Genomic DNA, 16,740 nt, shown 5'->3' with positions numbered 1-16,740 from the left:
TTAGTCCTTAGACAAGAGTATGACTTCACAATTGCCGAATGCATATGTCTAATCTTATGAACCTTTTAGTCTGTTAATTGAATGTGCAATTCTAAGAATTATGTATGTATATAGTTATAGTTGACTAATAAACAAAAAAATTATACTACAGATCATGTTTAGGTTTAGCATTACTAATAAAGGTACATCACTATATGCAGACATGACATACATGCATACCAACAGGTCCACCAATCTCAAGCCCCTGGAAGTCAAATACATCAGCCTCCCTGGAGATTGTATATACCTATCAATGCTTTAGCTGGTGTATAGTATGTGCCACACTGAAGACATTTTCAGCGTGCCAGTGCACCCTCTCTCATCTGTCCGCTTGTCCTTAAAAGGGTACCCCAGGCTCACCCTGCCACCAGACTCAAGCATCCTTGAAGGCTAGTGTGCTATTAGCCAGATCAGGCCTCACAGCTGTGGCTCACTGAAATACGCCCCCTCCCAGACATATTCCCAACCCTAAACAATCCCATGAAAAATCTAAACCCCCTACACTCTATACCTACCCCAACAAACAATACCCATAAATACGAACACCCAACAGTATGATGAAAAATACACAAGTGGCACTATACAAAATATGTGACTGCGACAGGGACAATCACAATGCCAAATGACACACTTCTGTCACAGACACTCTCAGGGAACCTCTTCCACCAAGCACAGACTAATAGAGAGTAAGTGAAAGCGAAAGTAACTTCACACCTCCTAGTTTGCAGCCTGCCCTGCCCAATGCATCTTTTCCTTGCTGTATCCGTCACGTTTTTTTACGAATGCTTCACTTTTTTCTGACGCATCAGTACTGAAATAGCCAATGTGTGATTGACGCACGATGCATTGACCCTAAAGCATTATTCAACGCAAATGGATCAATGTATATGTTTTGAGCCACACAACTGGCCTATTGCCTGTGATATACTGTAGTGATTTGTACAATGCAGGTGAACACAGATTATGGCTAACATTCCTTGCTCCCTTTGTCTCACCTGCCAGGCTTGATATCTTCAGATGTGTGGATTGTCATTGTAAAAAGAGCACCTATGTGTGGGCATTTGTCTTCATTGTGATGACATATCGATTGACAATATGTTTATGTGAGGAACACATACATTTTGTGATGTGTATAGACATCACAAACATTTTTTTTAATTTTGTGAGTTGTAATAAGCTTGTGTGAACATAGGTAGCTGCAGAGTAGGCATCTTTTTGCTCTTTTCTATTGCATTGCTGTGCCTATGAAATACACTGTTGTGTACATTATAATGCACCATATCAACATTTATACAGTCTGTCTGCATTGCTGCCATATGTTTGGTTATGGATTCAATCCACACTCAGGGGGGCACAAAGACTGGCTGGTTCATCCAGTCAACAATGTATGGGGCATCCTGCTTAACAATTTACTGGATAGATATTATATGTATTGTGTTAGGCCAATATGACACATGTGATTGTCGGACAGACATCAATTAGAAACACCAGACTAGCCAACTTCCACTGTGGAATTACATGGTACAAACACATCTGCTACCTGGGCTTTGTGTCTGAAACATTATGGGGGTCATTCCGACCTTGGCGGGCGGCTACCGCCATGCGTCCGCCAATGCGGCCGCACTCACGCGGCCCCCATTCCGACATTCCCGCCGGCCCAGCGGGAATGAGGCCGCAACACAGAAGCCGGCTCCGAATGGAGCCGGCGGTGTTGCGGCCGTGCGACGGGTGCAGTTGCACCCATCGCACTTTTCACTGTCTGCAAAGCAGACAGTGAAAAGCTGGCCGGGGCCCTGTTAGGGGGCCCCTGGACACCCCTTACCACCAGCCTCTTCCTGGCGGTGAAAACCGCCAGAAACAGGCTGGCGGTAAGGGGGTCATAATCCCCAGGGCAGCGCGGCGGATTATCGCCGCCGGGGCAGAAATGACGGAAAACCGCCGGCCCCGGCGGTCCGACCACAGCTTTACCGCCGCGGTCAGAATGGGGAAAAAAGCACTGCCAGCCTGTTGGCAGTGCTTTCAGTCATACTAGCCCTGGCGGTCTCGGACCGCCAGGGTCAGAATGACCCCCTATATGTGGCACATGCATAATGCACCTTGGAAAATGTCTTTACTAAATCTGTTTGCCAACTGATGAATCCTGAGAGCCACAATACAATTCTCTGGATTGCATTACTCTGCACCAGCGATGGGTTCCTTGAATTTGCATGTGAGTAGCCATGCACAGCTAGCAATATGTTCATTTACTGATAAATGATACCAGGCAAACCTGTAAAGCGTCAATGACTACTGCTTTCACTGGAGTGATATTACATATAGTTAGACCATAACATCTTATCTTTACTTCTATTTGATTGGTGTCCTTTGTACTGTAGTACACACAGTTGGAGCACTGGGGCATATAGCATATATAGGTTATTAGTAAGATGCACATCCATCCAATCCTGCCTAATGGGAAAAATGAGCCTGCGTTATAACTGGGTGGCAATTCCAGCCCCTGCACAGGCCAAGAGGAAACATTTTGACGTGTGATATTGGATACAGTGCAAATCTAGCAATGTGCTTTCAAATATGGGTATGGTGTAGGGAGTCTGTGCGGCACAGTGTGGCCATTGCCAATATATGCCACTCTATTACCAATCACAGGACATCAGGTAGACTATACAGTGATCCACATATGTAAGACAGAAACCAGTGTCATGTTGTGACACCCTCATGTGCCCTTTGTGTAGTGGGCCTAGCATGAAGGGATCATGTTTTGTTACCTCCTTTTTTGGGTAACAACTATACCATGACTGAGGTTTCCAAATCACTCAAATTCATTTACAATTGAGTCTGTTATATTACCCCTGTGCTGCCCTATGGGACTTATGATTCCATGACTATTGTTCCCCAATACCTTTGATTCCATTGCACTTCAGTCACAGCAAGCACCCGCCAGAACAAGTGAACATATGAGTAGCTTACCCCCAATGCTGCTAGGGTCTTGATTTTGTGTTCCTTTTTGCATGTTTGAGCACAACAGTTTAATTTGTTTACTGCATGATTGATTCCAAGCGTCACTTTGCACCTGTCCTTCCTGTAAGGTGGAAGCCAGTGTACCAACACATTTATCCTTCCGGAGTCTTGGAGAAACTTTCAGGCGGCCACGAGCTCCACGTGCCACACGTGAACCGTTACATCTGTTGGACCCTAAACTTGGTATGTCTACCAGCCCTAAACCAGAGGACCTTGCTTGCCCCTCGCTCCCTGTGGAACAAGCTTCACCCGTCCTACTCACCTAAAGAATCATCTGGACTCTATCAGTGATCTGGTCTACAGCAGTCTAAGTTGAACTGGTTATACCTGTGAGTCCAGCTCCCTCAATGCTGCCTTTGTCTCCACCTCCTGCACAGCTACTCCATTTCCCCTGCAACCCCCTGAGCCACGCCCTCATGATCTTCCGCTATCTTCTGACAGGTGGATGATCTAGGGTTAGAACTTGATATCAGGTTAGTGCACACTAATCCTTCTATAGTCATGAGCAGGACTGAGTAGTAGCTTCCTCAAGACTATAGACTTGTCTCACGTCCCTTTCTTGATTTCTTCCAGCACACCCTGTCAGATCCTGCTCCAGGCCCTTCTTGCTACATTGGCACTTGAACGGAGAATTGTGCAAGCAGCTGAGACGTTGTCTCTGATGAACAGTAATGCCAAGAGAAAGCACTTCAGAGTGCTTGATATTTGAATTAACTTTGTAATAAAACCTGTGTTCCGAGTTTAATCTTAGGTATCATTTACTCCAACCTGTGTTCCGAGTTTAGCCTTAGGAGTCTCAGTGACTCCAATATGTATTACAATAGATGTATTGGAGTGTCGGGAACACCAATTACAATTTCACATTTGTCCTTAGAAGTCTCACATATTCCTATCTGTGGGCTTGGTTATTTTGCTGACATGCTATGCTTCAGAAGAAGCCTTAGGTGTGTGCCACTGAGGTTATAGCATTGTCAATGTATACAGAGGCCTGTTAGTGTACTGATGGTATCTGATTCCTCTTGTCATTTCCCATGTATTGGGTCTTAGCACAACCAGAGGTTCTGGTCCCGTGCACATCTACATCACAAACACAGAAGAACTCAGGAGCAACTAGTCCTGCTACTCAGTCTTTGACAGCAGCAGGACAGATCAAGTAATGGAAGTCTCTCTTTTTCTATTTTTATCCCAAGCCCACTTGCCCTCAGGGGTAGTACGGGATATTAGGAGTTTTTGCACCTTGATGCTGTGCAGAGCTGAGAGGTATAGGAGGTCCAGAATGGGCTCCAGTATCATCTCCCCGGTAACCAGGTGAGTGCATGACAGTCATGAAGTGCAGGACCCACACTCCGCCATTGCACACTCTTTGGTATTACACTCGTTTTGGACTGTGGCAGGGGGGTGTATCACTGGACACACTGTAGAAGCACATGCAATCTCTACATGTGCACTGTTACACACTGCTGACTTTCTGTTTTTTTTATATACTGCACGGTCACACGTATTTGGCACATGGTGTTATCATGCTCACATTTTTCTGAAAACATTATATAGGTCTGGGGTGAGTGTGTCACACAGCAACAGACTTTTGGAGCATGTGAGAGAGCTGTTAGTCATCACTGCAGTAAAACATGGTAAGATAGTCATCATCATCATACAATCTTTATTCGGTTGGCAAAAACAACCATAAAAGAATACAGTAAATGTAAATATAAAACCATCTCAATAGAAACATTTACTCATAAAAATGACAATACCCCAGGACAAAAATCACAAGTTAGGTCTTGATTTCACAGATGTCAAAGCAGCTTGCAAAAAACATAAAACAGCAAGCATAATAAATTCAATGGGGAGCATCTGTAAATAAAGCAGGGTTGGCCTTACTTGGGAAAAACTCAACGACTTCAACAGGGGGACTAGAAGAAGCTTTCTGGGCCTACTAAAATAACAACAAAATATAACAAAATGTAGGGTGTCCTGCAGAGACCTATTGTCTCAGCCACAGGGCAGCCTACATTTAGACAAGGCCGAGATGGACAATGAATGATGAAGTGAGTGAAACCTGAACGCAGCTAACAAAAACCTTTCTTGCTGGCAGTGAACCTGGGATAGATAAGGCTCAATGCTCTGAACAGTTTTCAGGAGCACGTGCTCCCACACTGAGGGCTTCTGCAACTCCAGCTGTTCTCTGGCCAACAGGCCCTGCTCCATAAACAACCTCTTGACACATTTCAATTCATGAGAGGACATCATATTTGGGTCAGTGAAAATGTCCAATCTCCTGAAGAAGGCAAAAGCTGGCTTTGCATATGCTATCAAGGGGATTTTGTGTGTCTGGTCAAGGGCTAGACAATCAGAAATGTCCAATCCATTCAGCTTCAGGTCCTTCCTTGCCCAAACCTTGATCCAGCACAGAAGAGGGTTGAGGGCTACCGTGTCCATCACGTGGCCAAGATCAAGCTATGCGCGTATTGAAAATGCAGGGGTGCATTGAAGTACCTGAGCTACTTGACATAAAAATTGATCCTCTGCAATTTGGAGCTTAGCCAAATTAGCATATCCCCCACCTCACTTCCATACCATAACTGGGACACACATTTGGCCTGATAAAGTTTTAGGAGTACCCTGGGTGACCAGGACCCAAACCTGCGTGCAAACTAAAAACCCGTAGTTTCAAGAAACTCTGATCTTTTTCCCTCAATTAACAGCTCCCAGTTGTGCTTTTGTGTCAAATAAAACCCCTAAATAGGGAAAGGCTGAGATATTACCCAAAGAGTGATCTGCCACCTTAAAGGTCTTAGTGCTGGGGGACTTCGGGCCGCCAACCTTATTATAAAATTTTGAAAAATTAACCAACAGGTTCAGATCCCCCATAAATGAGACAAACTTATCCAAAAGTAAAGTCAACCCCCTGGCAGTGCGGGCCATAAGGACTGCATTATCTGCGTAAAACAGAACTGGGAGGAATTTTGCATCTACCCTGGGGCAGTCAGTGGACGGAGAGGAGGGCGTACTTCATTCACATACAAGGTGAAAAGGATCAGAGTGAGAACACACCCTTGGCGAACATCTCGACTAGTGGAAAAAGACCAAGTACATCCTGTGAAAAACACACTGAGGCAGAAGTGTTAGAATGTAGGTCAACTAAAAGTGCCATGATATTCAGGTCAACCCCCATCTTGGAGAGCAAGGCCCTCAACTTGACACAGTTTACCCTGTAGAATGCGTATATGAAGTCCATGAAAGCTAAATTCAAAGATTCAGACTGGGCCTCCATGTATTTATTATTATTAAGATAAAGGTTGAAGCACTAGTCAGAGGTAGACCTACCCGACCTAAGAGAGTATTGGACATCACTCATGATGTTGTTCTTATCTGCCCATTCCAGCAGCATATTAAAATTACCCTCCCCAAAACCTTTACCTCTGCATCTATGAGTGATATTGGTCGGTAATATTGGGGATTATCCTTGTCCCCCTTCTTAAAAACCAGCACAATCACAGCTGTATACCACAAGTTCATAACCCTTACCTGAGTGGCAGCATTTAAAACTTGGGTCAGGAGAGGCCCCCATACCTCCAACTCAGTCCTCTATAGGTCCGGGGAAATTCCATCCATCCATCTTTTTATGGGATAACGTCACAATGCCCTGATTGACTTCTTCAAAGGAAAAAAAAAACACTGGGGTGCTAGTTGGGACTACTACTGCCAATCACTGACCCCGCCACCCTCGTCGTGGTTATGGACGCCTTCAAAGTGATTGACCCACTGTTGTTCGGGGATATGATGGCACAATACTGGGCCAGTGCCATCTGCAAACCAGGGCCTATTTACTACTTTCCAAAAGTGGAAGCCATCCCCACTCACACTAGCCTGGCAAAGCTCCTCCCAAGCCCGCTCCCTCAGAGTACATTTACTGATAGCTAAGGCTTTCTTATAGGCCTGGCTGCACCCAACAATCGGACTCCTATCCCTAGGAGACTGTTTAAGTGCAGCCTTCAGCTGCCAAACGGACCTCTTACAGTCTCTGTCAAACCATTTGGAACTTGGGAGCCCATTTTGGAAGTATCTATTGTCAATAGGTTACCGGCTCCCTGAGCAATACCATCAAATGCTTGTAAGACCTCTCTTCCCGTAGTGTCTAAGTCCAAACATGTAGCAAACTCATGTGCACACTTGGCAGAAAGGGAGGCTTTAAAGCACCAGTGTTAAATAGTCAATGTAACTTATGATGTTCAATTGAGATGATGCTGGCACACACACATCAGAGATCATGTGTGTGTGCCAGCATCATCTCAATTGAACATCACAAGTATGTATGTCAACGTTAGTAGCAGTATGTGCACTCTGAGGGCTAGCCTTTGTGTGTGCCTCCTGGTCCAAGGATTCCTGACACAGGCATATAAATGGAACACACTCCACTTACATTTCACCTTTGGGTGGATGGTATATTTGTGATCCACTCGACTATGCACTTGTACACTCAGGTCAGAGGTGCACAACTACTGTCATGCTAAGATAAGTTCACATCTAAATCACTCCATCTCACCCTGTGCAATGATTTGTGTGTATGCACATGCGTTTTTCCCTGACTTTTGATCCAAGTGAACCCACACTCTTGACATCTCTGTATCCTTCAGGTGTTCATAATTTTGCATATTACATATCCACTTTCACTTTACTCTGGCCATTTACGCACTGTAGAATGTCTTGTGCTTATTTTGTATTTCTACAGATTTTTGGTTGTTATTGCCATGCCGAGCAATGCATGGCAAAAGTGTCTATTATTTACTGTAACATGATGAGCTATATGTGACATAGTAGCCAGGAACTAGTTCATATGTGCTATGTTTGGATGCTTGGGGGTAAGCAATACATGCATGTATGCATTCTTTCCAAGTTACTGCTTTCACATGTTTGCAGGGTAGTACACCTTCGTCCATGTAAACTGTCACTCATGATCTCTGATGGTATCTACCACACCTACTGAGTTAGAGCACAAAGCCATTAATCTGCAGGGGAAAACATTGGTGAGATACACTACAAAGTGAGGTTATTCTCAGGTATGTGGGTTTGTGGTTTGTACTCCTAACATCACTGAGTACCATCTGATGCACAACTAAGCAAGACTGCTAGCTGTGCAGCTGCTCAAGTGCAAGGGGAGAGTGGTGATAAATTAGGATCTTGAAATGTGGTATGGCAGGCCTGTTCCTTTATTGAAGTACACTGTTTCACATAGCAGTTCTGTATGTGTGCATTTGATAGATGTGAGGCATGGCACATTGTTGGTTAACAGGTCAGATGACATGATAGTTACATTTTAAGGCCTAAGTCTGGTTGTCAGAATGTGAGTTGATGTATACTGCGACTGTGACATACACACCTACACAAATAGCGGATGCAAACTTTTATTGACATGTTGAACAATCATATTATGTGAAGACATTCAGTCCATCAAAGTACATCACTCAAGTAAAAACAATTGGACAATGTGGGTGTGCCGCCTATTCCCAGCCACTTTATTCTGGATCTCTCCTCCATCATTAGCCTCATTGTAATCCTCCATTTGGGTCCTGGGCATCATATACCATGTCCCACAGGACTTTTGTCCTTATACGGATGTTGTGGAGGATGGCACATACTAATATGATCCTGCAGACCACAAGGGGAGAGTAGTGCAATCTACCACCTGAGATATCCAGGCATCTGAACCTGGACTTGAACACAACAAAGCTTTTCTCCACCATGTTGCTGGTCTTGATCAGTGTCTGGTTTAAATTTGTTTCCGGCTCAGTCTTGGGATGCATGATTGGGGTCATGACTCATGGTTGGAGACCATATCCTTGGTTAGCTGAAAGTTGAACAGAAATTACAACAGTCAGTGCTTTTGCTATCTGTTACAGCTTCATTCATGTTCATGTATGCCATGTATACTGAATGACTCATACACTTTTCTTATAGTATTTCAGTTGCCCATAGGTTAACACATGTCTGTTCCAGTTCTCTGTGTATTAGCAAACAATGAGCTTGGCCTGATATGTTGCACACTTCCACATCCAGATTTTCATCTGTATACAGTAGCTTGCTGGGATATGTATTTTGAAATGTTCCTGACCACTCTATGTTCTGCACACTGTCAACATGTGAGAAGTAACAGATTGTTGATCAGAAATGTGACTAGATGTTCCTCCCTAGGTAGGTTGTGACATTGTCAGGATGTTTAACACTGACACATACACATGCCCAAGTTGATACACATATTTGGTTGGTGGCCTACATGACATTGGTATAGCCGTTTCATTATTCACTAACTTTGCCATGTGATTTTAAAGCATCAATTAGGTGCAGATCAAACATGTCACATGCTTTGTAATGCTATTTATTGTCAGCATTTAACTACTGATTTTTTGCAGGGAAATTCTCATGGTGCACTTTGATACACTCACATGTATTGAAGTGTGGGCCATCTTCATTTGGGACACACTCATGTTGTTACAAGGAGATGTGTACTCCACATTTAGAAATTTTACATAGGTTATTTCACATGTATGGGAATGGGTAGTTCTATGCTTTGATGTGTGCCTCACTGGTGTGACAAATGTATGTTGAGATTGTTATCCTGAGTACACTGTAGTGCCTTGTCCAGGTTGAAATTGAATCTAAGGCAGCGAATGATGTGTGACATGCTTGGAAGCATTGTATTTGACTTAGTGAGTTTCACGTTGCTGGATATAGGTATGTTACATTTGGCCTACTTACTCCATGGAACAGGTGAGGCAACACATTGGTCAAAACAGTCAATGCAGCCTCCAAGCTACCTGTATGTTTGTACATATACTGTCAGTATTGCAGAGACATATGTGTGTGTTTTATTGTTGGTGTCACAATGTTATCCAGGATTGACATTTACATACCGAGGGTTCCTACACTTACATGGCATGGCACATTCTTCTTCCTGGGCAAGCCCTGACACTTTGGGCAACATACACGTTTACAGCCAAGTGTGATAAACCTGCTCATTTCAACAGTACTTGTTCTCACAACACTGACCTTGTGGAACCTTGACTGCTGGCAGGTGTTTGTGCACCATTGAGGAAACACATACCTCCTTATTTGATTTTGTGTTGCCTTTGTACTCATAATTGCCTGATACACTGCAGGTCGTCCCGCGGTGCAACCATCTTCACTGCTGCAGCGTCTGCGACTCCTTCCTCTACCCATAATGCACACCTCTGTTCTTTGCGGTGGCCTGCTGTGACTGTTTTAAAGTTGCAGATATGTTCTGTGATGCCTATTTCTTTTCTATCTTGGGCGCACCGCGGATCTCCGCAGTGGCCCGTGGTTGTCAGAAAATGTACGAATGCAGCAGTGGTTCCAATTTTGGAGCCACGCATTTCCATATACGTACCAATACTTCTTGATTCCAATTTCAGGGAGCCTATTTCATGGACTTCTTTCTCCCACCCTCCTCTGCCCTATTCCCATCATGCTTAGGGAAGGGTTTTGTTTGTACCAATTCAATATGGTGTCTCTCTCTATCGTTTTTACTGTTGTCTCCTTATCCAAGATGGAGTTTTTCCTTTTCCTGTTGTGGCACTTCCTGTTTGAGGGTATATAAGGAGCTGAATGTTTTCCTTCTTTGAGTTGCAACGCTTCCTGCTACTGCTGTTGTGTCCTCACTCCTGTTGGCTGTATTTGCTCCAGTAGGGTTCTGTTTTCTTCCTGCTTCAACCTCCAAAGTTCTTGGAGTCTGTTGCCTCTGTTGTCCATCTGCCGGTCTGCTTCTTGGCCTTTTTTTTGCTTCTTTTCATTCTGGAGTTCCAACTGCTGTAAGAGGTTTATCCCCCTTGGGTTTTCTTCCTCTTTGGGACTCCTTCTGGTCTGCTTTGAAAATACATTGTTGGCAGCACCGTGGCTACCAGAAGAGGTCGCCCTTACCTCGGACAGACCTGGACCTTCAAGAACCAAAGTTGGATTTCGTCTTAGTTCACCAAAGGCGAAAAGAGAGGTTCAGAGCATGACAAGTGCCTTGTCTGTGCTGCTACATTATTTTATTCAGGGTTCATTACCCTGTGCATTTGATGTGGTTCCATCCATCCACACAGAATGAAATGACACATTGCTACTCACTGACATTCTATCGCTACTGTCATTGACAGATTAGTAAGTGCATGTCAATATGTCACATCATTGTCTCTACATTGTAGTGCATTGTTGCCACTATGTAGAAATGACACAAGGGTCCAGATGTTAGGGAAAGTATCACTGTACTGTGCTGAAAGTCATATGTCTGCACTGTACTGCATCTCAGAGAAAGGACCGTAGTGCACAGTATTTGGGCCATATAGCACATCCCTGACCTCTACCCCTATACTGGCACACAAATGGGTATATTTATGAGAGGCTTGCACCACCAGAGCATCACTTTCTTTAGTGCTCCGGCAAAGAAAGCCTATCAAGCATATCTATCAGGCCATGCAACGTCTCTTTGGTTGCTTTGCATGGCCTCATAGATATGGAGTAAGACACATGAGGCAAATTGCTGCGTTGTCTTACTCTGCACCAGGGAGGTGTTCCATCGGTGTTACAGTGGGTTTTCCCATGCAGCACCCATCAATTTTGAAGCTGCCCCAGATTTACTTAATCATGTAAACCTGGGACAGTGCCAAAACATTTTGCCTCCCTAGAGGAGGCGTAACAAGGAGAAACATCTTCATTTCTCCTCTATGTTTCCTCTTTCCATGTGTGCTGCACACATAGCAAGAAGAAAATGCCTCTCTGGATTGTTTTTGTGCAGGAAGGCATCCCTGGGTATCTTCCCAGCACATTTGTGAAGATCCCCTGATAGTCCATGATGGCCTTCACATTGATTAAGTATGCGTTCTTTCGGTTCCTGTAAAGATGTGATGTTGCAGCAGGGGGAACAAGTTGCACATGTGTGTAGTCCATAGCCCCCAAGACATCTGGAAACCCAGCAATGACTTAGAAGCCTTGCTTAGTGTCCAGTTGTTGTTGTGTTTTGGGGAACAGGAGGTACTGGTGTGTGAAGCTGATGATTGCATTCAAGACAGGGGATAGGAATGCAGAGAAAAATGGCTGGGATATTCCTGGGCTGGGATGGGCTGTTGTCGTCTGAAAAGAACCAGGTGCCAGCATATGGAAGACTGCCATCAGCTTGACCTACGGAGGGATGTTGGTGGGCCTTTCAGCTAGTGGCTGCAGCCTTGGCACAATCTAGTTCAGCAGGCATATGATGGACTCCCACCTTAGCATATATTATGTGATAACCGCATCTTCCATGAGGTCAATGAGGGAAATACTCTGTCGGTCGACACACTTCCTTCTTCTGCGTTGCCTACATGCTGGCGTTCTCCTCCCTACTCTGAGCTGAAGAATGAGCACCTTCAGGGCGTAGTTGAGTTTGCCAAACTGTTTTGTGTGTGTTGTCTTTATTTAACAGAACCACTGCATCATTTCTCATGCCTGGGTTGCCAATGTGCAGGACTTTTGATGCATTTCAGGATCTGCGCTCTGCTTGGCAAAGATGCGTCACTTTTTCAGAAACACGTAAAAATCACTGCATTCGTTTTACGTTAGAATTTACTGGGAATGCCTACCTTGCATATTTTAAGATCTGCCTTGTGTGGCCAGTCCTGGCACACACATTTTCCAATACAGGCCTACAAAAAGTGATGCATTGGCCTCAATGTGTTGCCTTGTAAATATGGTGACTGCACCACCAAAGCATCACAAATAATGCTGAAACAGCGACGTAAGCTGCTCATAAATATGCCCCCTCCTTAGTTGAGGATTACATGTTAAATAGTAAATTGTAATTTGAATTACGAAACCGCTTTATGATTTGTACCTCCCAAGTATGTGGATGAGTTCTGCACTTCAAGTACTGAATCAGACTACTTTACCCAAAAGAAGGAAAAATAAGCCCCACGTCTAAATTATTTTTAGGACACACGGATTGGCCATCTAATTAGGTCGGGTCACAGGAGAAAGCCAAGGCTCACCATTGACTGGTGGAACTGTTACCCAACCTGTGTATAGGGACAACATTATATCCCTCCTGATGCAATTTCCAAAGTAGTTAAATAAACACATTGCAAAAAACGTATTGTTTTATTTTCAAATGGGTTAAAAAGTATAAACCATGTTTTATTGTTACTTTTTAAAAACTGTGTTAAAAAATAACAACCCTCACAATGTGTGCATGCAAATGCAACCTACATGGGAATGAAAAAATGGTAAAAACAGAAAAAACATACTAAAGTATACTGACTACCATCTAGCTACCTCCCTCCCTCTCCTTACAATAATCATAGCCTCCTATGTAACTAAAAATGTAAAGAAATTTGTTCTTACCTGATTACAGCTCTTCCTTGTTTCTGACCTTGACTGCGATGCTCCACGGACTGTAGAAATGGACACACAACAACGGACGTCATGGCTAAAATTAAAAAGAAAAAAAGGACAATTTCCTACAATGAAGTCAATGGGATAGCATAGAAGAAAACATTAAAAAAAATATAAAAAATAAGTTTTGTTGTATGTAATTTCTTTTATAAAATTAAAATATATTTTATAGAGTTTAGTGTATTTTTACAGATTTTAAAAAATTATTTCAATACGTATTGTGTTAAAAATATGATGTGGTTATTTATCAATCTAAATACAATTATTAAAATGATTATATATTTTAAAATATTGCTTTAATGTTATGTTAATTTCTCGATAAATGTCTAAATTTTAAGTCACAACTACCCACTAAATAATTAAACTAGGTATTAAATGAGTAGTGTTAATATATATATTTTTTAAATAATACACTTCCCCACTGATACCCATATATCCCTTGCATCCTGTGCCTGAAACTTAATGTAACAATCGATTAAATTTAAAAAACGTTTATGTTCATTTAAAAAAATGTATAACTAGTAATAATCAGGTATTAAATTAATTAATATATGTGTATTAGTACACTTCTGCACAGAATACCCTTATATCTCTTGCATTCCATGGCTGAAATTTAGTATTACAATTCATTAACATTTTTGTAAAATAAATAATATTAATTTAACATTTTATATGAACATTAATACTCAGATATTGTAATTAATACCAGTGTATTAATACAATACCCTACCTAAAATCCTTTTACAAATTTTAAATAATTAACTATAACATATACTTACCAATATACTTACCTACATACTTACACATATAATGCGTGGTGAAGGCATGGGTGGTAATGACATTCATGATAAAGGCATATGAGTAGTAGTGGCCTGCGTGGTAAAGTCTCATCGTTGCTAATGACTTCATGGTAAAGTAATTTGAGGCTTCATTGTAAAGGTTGTTTCCCTATGTTGACCCTTGCCCCTGCACTCCTTCCGGTTATCACTGACTTGTTCAATCACTCTCTTTGTACCAAAACTCTTTCCATAAGCTGAAAAGCATCTCAAGTAAGGCCTATCTTAAAAAAACCTACTGCGGATCCCCTTAAGCTATTCAAATATAGGCCGATATCACTGCTTCCATTTCTTAACAAAACAATAGAGACTCTGGTAAATAAATAGCCTACATCTGTTCCAGGAAGTCATCCTCTCCTTGATTATTTCCAGTCAGGTTTCCAGGCCTCTTACAGCATTCAAACAGCACTGGTGACAGTTTTAGACACCATCAGACACTCTTTTGTGAAGGTTTCCCAGCAATGCTGGTATTACTCTACCTATCCGCCACATTCAACACCATCTCACACTGTATTTTGACCTAGAGACTTGTTGAGATTGGTGTTGGTCGAAAAGCTCTTGGAATTTTCCTAGTGACAGGACCCAAACTGTCCGTCTAGAGTATTTTAACTTCTGTACCTTGACCCTAGACAAGGGGGAGCCGCAGGCCTCTTTTTTCAGCCCGACATTTTTCAATATATATTAGAACATTGGAATGCTGGAAGCTCCTTTGAAAACAATGGAGGTCTGCAGGCTTTTACTGGCCGGTAAAAGCCCGCAGCGCCAACATTCCAATGTTCGCTTTGTTCACAGCAGCAGCTGTGAACAAAGCCTCACTGAGCCCGAGGGGATTTTAATCCCCACAGGCTCCGTGAGCAATTTGTTTTTTTAAATAGAACATTCTGCCCTGAGTGGCAGAATGTTCTAATAGCCTTAGAACCCGCCGTAGAGGGCTCTACCTGCAATCAAAGGCCCTTTCCCTTGTTAAATGCCCTCGCCTTCGGCTCGGGCATTTAACGCGGGGAGCGGGCCTTTAATAGCCGGTAGAGCCCGCTACGGCTGGTTCTAAGGCTATATGGGTCCCCCGGCCCAAGTGATAAGATTCTGAGATTTTGAAGTCATCTCTTACTCAGATGACACTCAATTGGTCATCTCCATGGAACCCAATTGTGAGTCCACGAACATCAGATTCAGAGATTGCATAATGAAGATAGCTGTCTGGATGGTGTCCATCTATCTACAATTGAACAGTGGAAAGACTGAGGCCTATATTTATGAAAGCTTAGCGTCACCTTAGCTCTATTAATTTTGTTATTTTGGTGCTAACTTAACTCCATTTTTATATTTTGACACTAGCGCCAGTTTACAATGTGCCAACCCACCTTGCGTCTATGAGATGCAAGATAGGCATTCCCTTTCTAAAAATGACAGTAGCCCCCAGCTCCATATTTAACTCCCAATGCAGAAATGGCACGCAAATGGGAGGCGGGCCTAAATAATGCGGCTAAGCCCGTTTACTGTCATTATTTACCGCCTGGTCAGACAAGGCATTATAGTGCAGGTAGACCCATTTCCATGGGTAAACACCATAGAATGGGCACAAAGATGCCCACCCCAACCCCCACCAACACCACCTCCCACACTACAGGGACACTATAGAAGGAGGAAGCCCATCCCGGGTAAGTAGCAGGTAAGTGTTTGTGTATGTGTGTAGTGTGCCATAAGGGGCCCCTTACATGGGGCCCCCTGCCTGGCACTAGGTATGTAGGGCTTGCCCAGGGGACACTCGTCCCCTGTGATGGACATTGGGGTAGGGGTAACGACTCCGATCTAAACTTAACAGGAGTCATTTTTTGGCTGCTTGTGCGTCAAAAAATTATTCTAGGCTGACTAGCGGCAGATGTTTTGCCTCTAACCAGCCTAATGTCATTTTGAACCACTACCTCCATTTCCCCTAACACCATCCCACACTGGCATGCATCTTTTTTTGAGATGCTAGCCATTCCTTAGCTCCATCATACATCATTTATGAATTTAGGGAATAGCGTTAGCAGGCGTTAAATAAAATGAAACACAAGTGTGTTAGCGCAGTTGTGCCCCATTTCTCTTAAGTATGGGCCTGGGATTCTGCTTTTCGGCAAAGCTCATGTTCATAAGTCAGAGGATTGGTGACCCCCAGAACTGGGTTTAGCTCCCCTTCCTAAAAAGGCAGTGAGAAATCTTATCTTGATTGATGGGAACCTTTCATTCAAAGAGCAGGTCAGTTCTACCTATGTCACTTGCTTTGGAATCATGTGCCTGCTCATGAAGGCTTTCCGATGGCTTCCCCTCCAAACCAGAATTCACTCCATCAAGCCGTGATTGTTAGTCGTCTGGACTATGGTAATACCCTAATGGAAGCTGCAAATGAGACTCTTTTATCTAGACTACAAGTGGTTCAGATCAC

This window comes from Pleurodeles waltl, chromosome 6 (genome assembly GCF_031143425.1).
Source record: "Pleurodeles waltl isolate 20211129_DDA chromosome 6, aPleWal1.hap1.20221129, whole genome shotgun sequence".
Taxonomy (NCBI): Eukaryota; Metazoa; Chordata; class Amphibia; order Caudata; family Salamandridae; genus Pleurodeles; species Pleurodeles waltl.
This window is presented reverse-complemented; position numbering follows the sequence as displayed.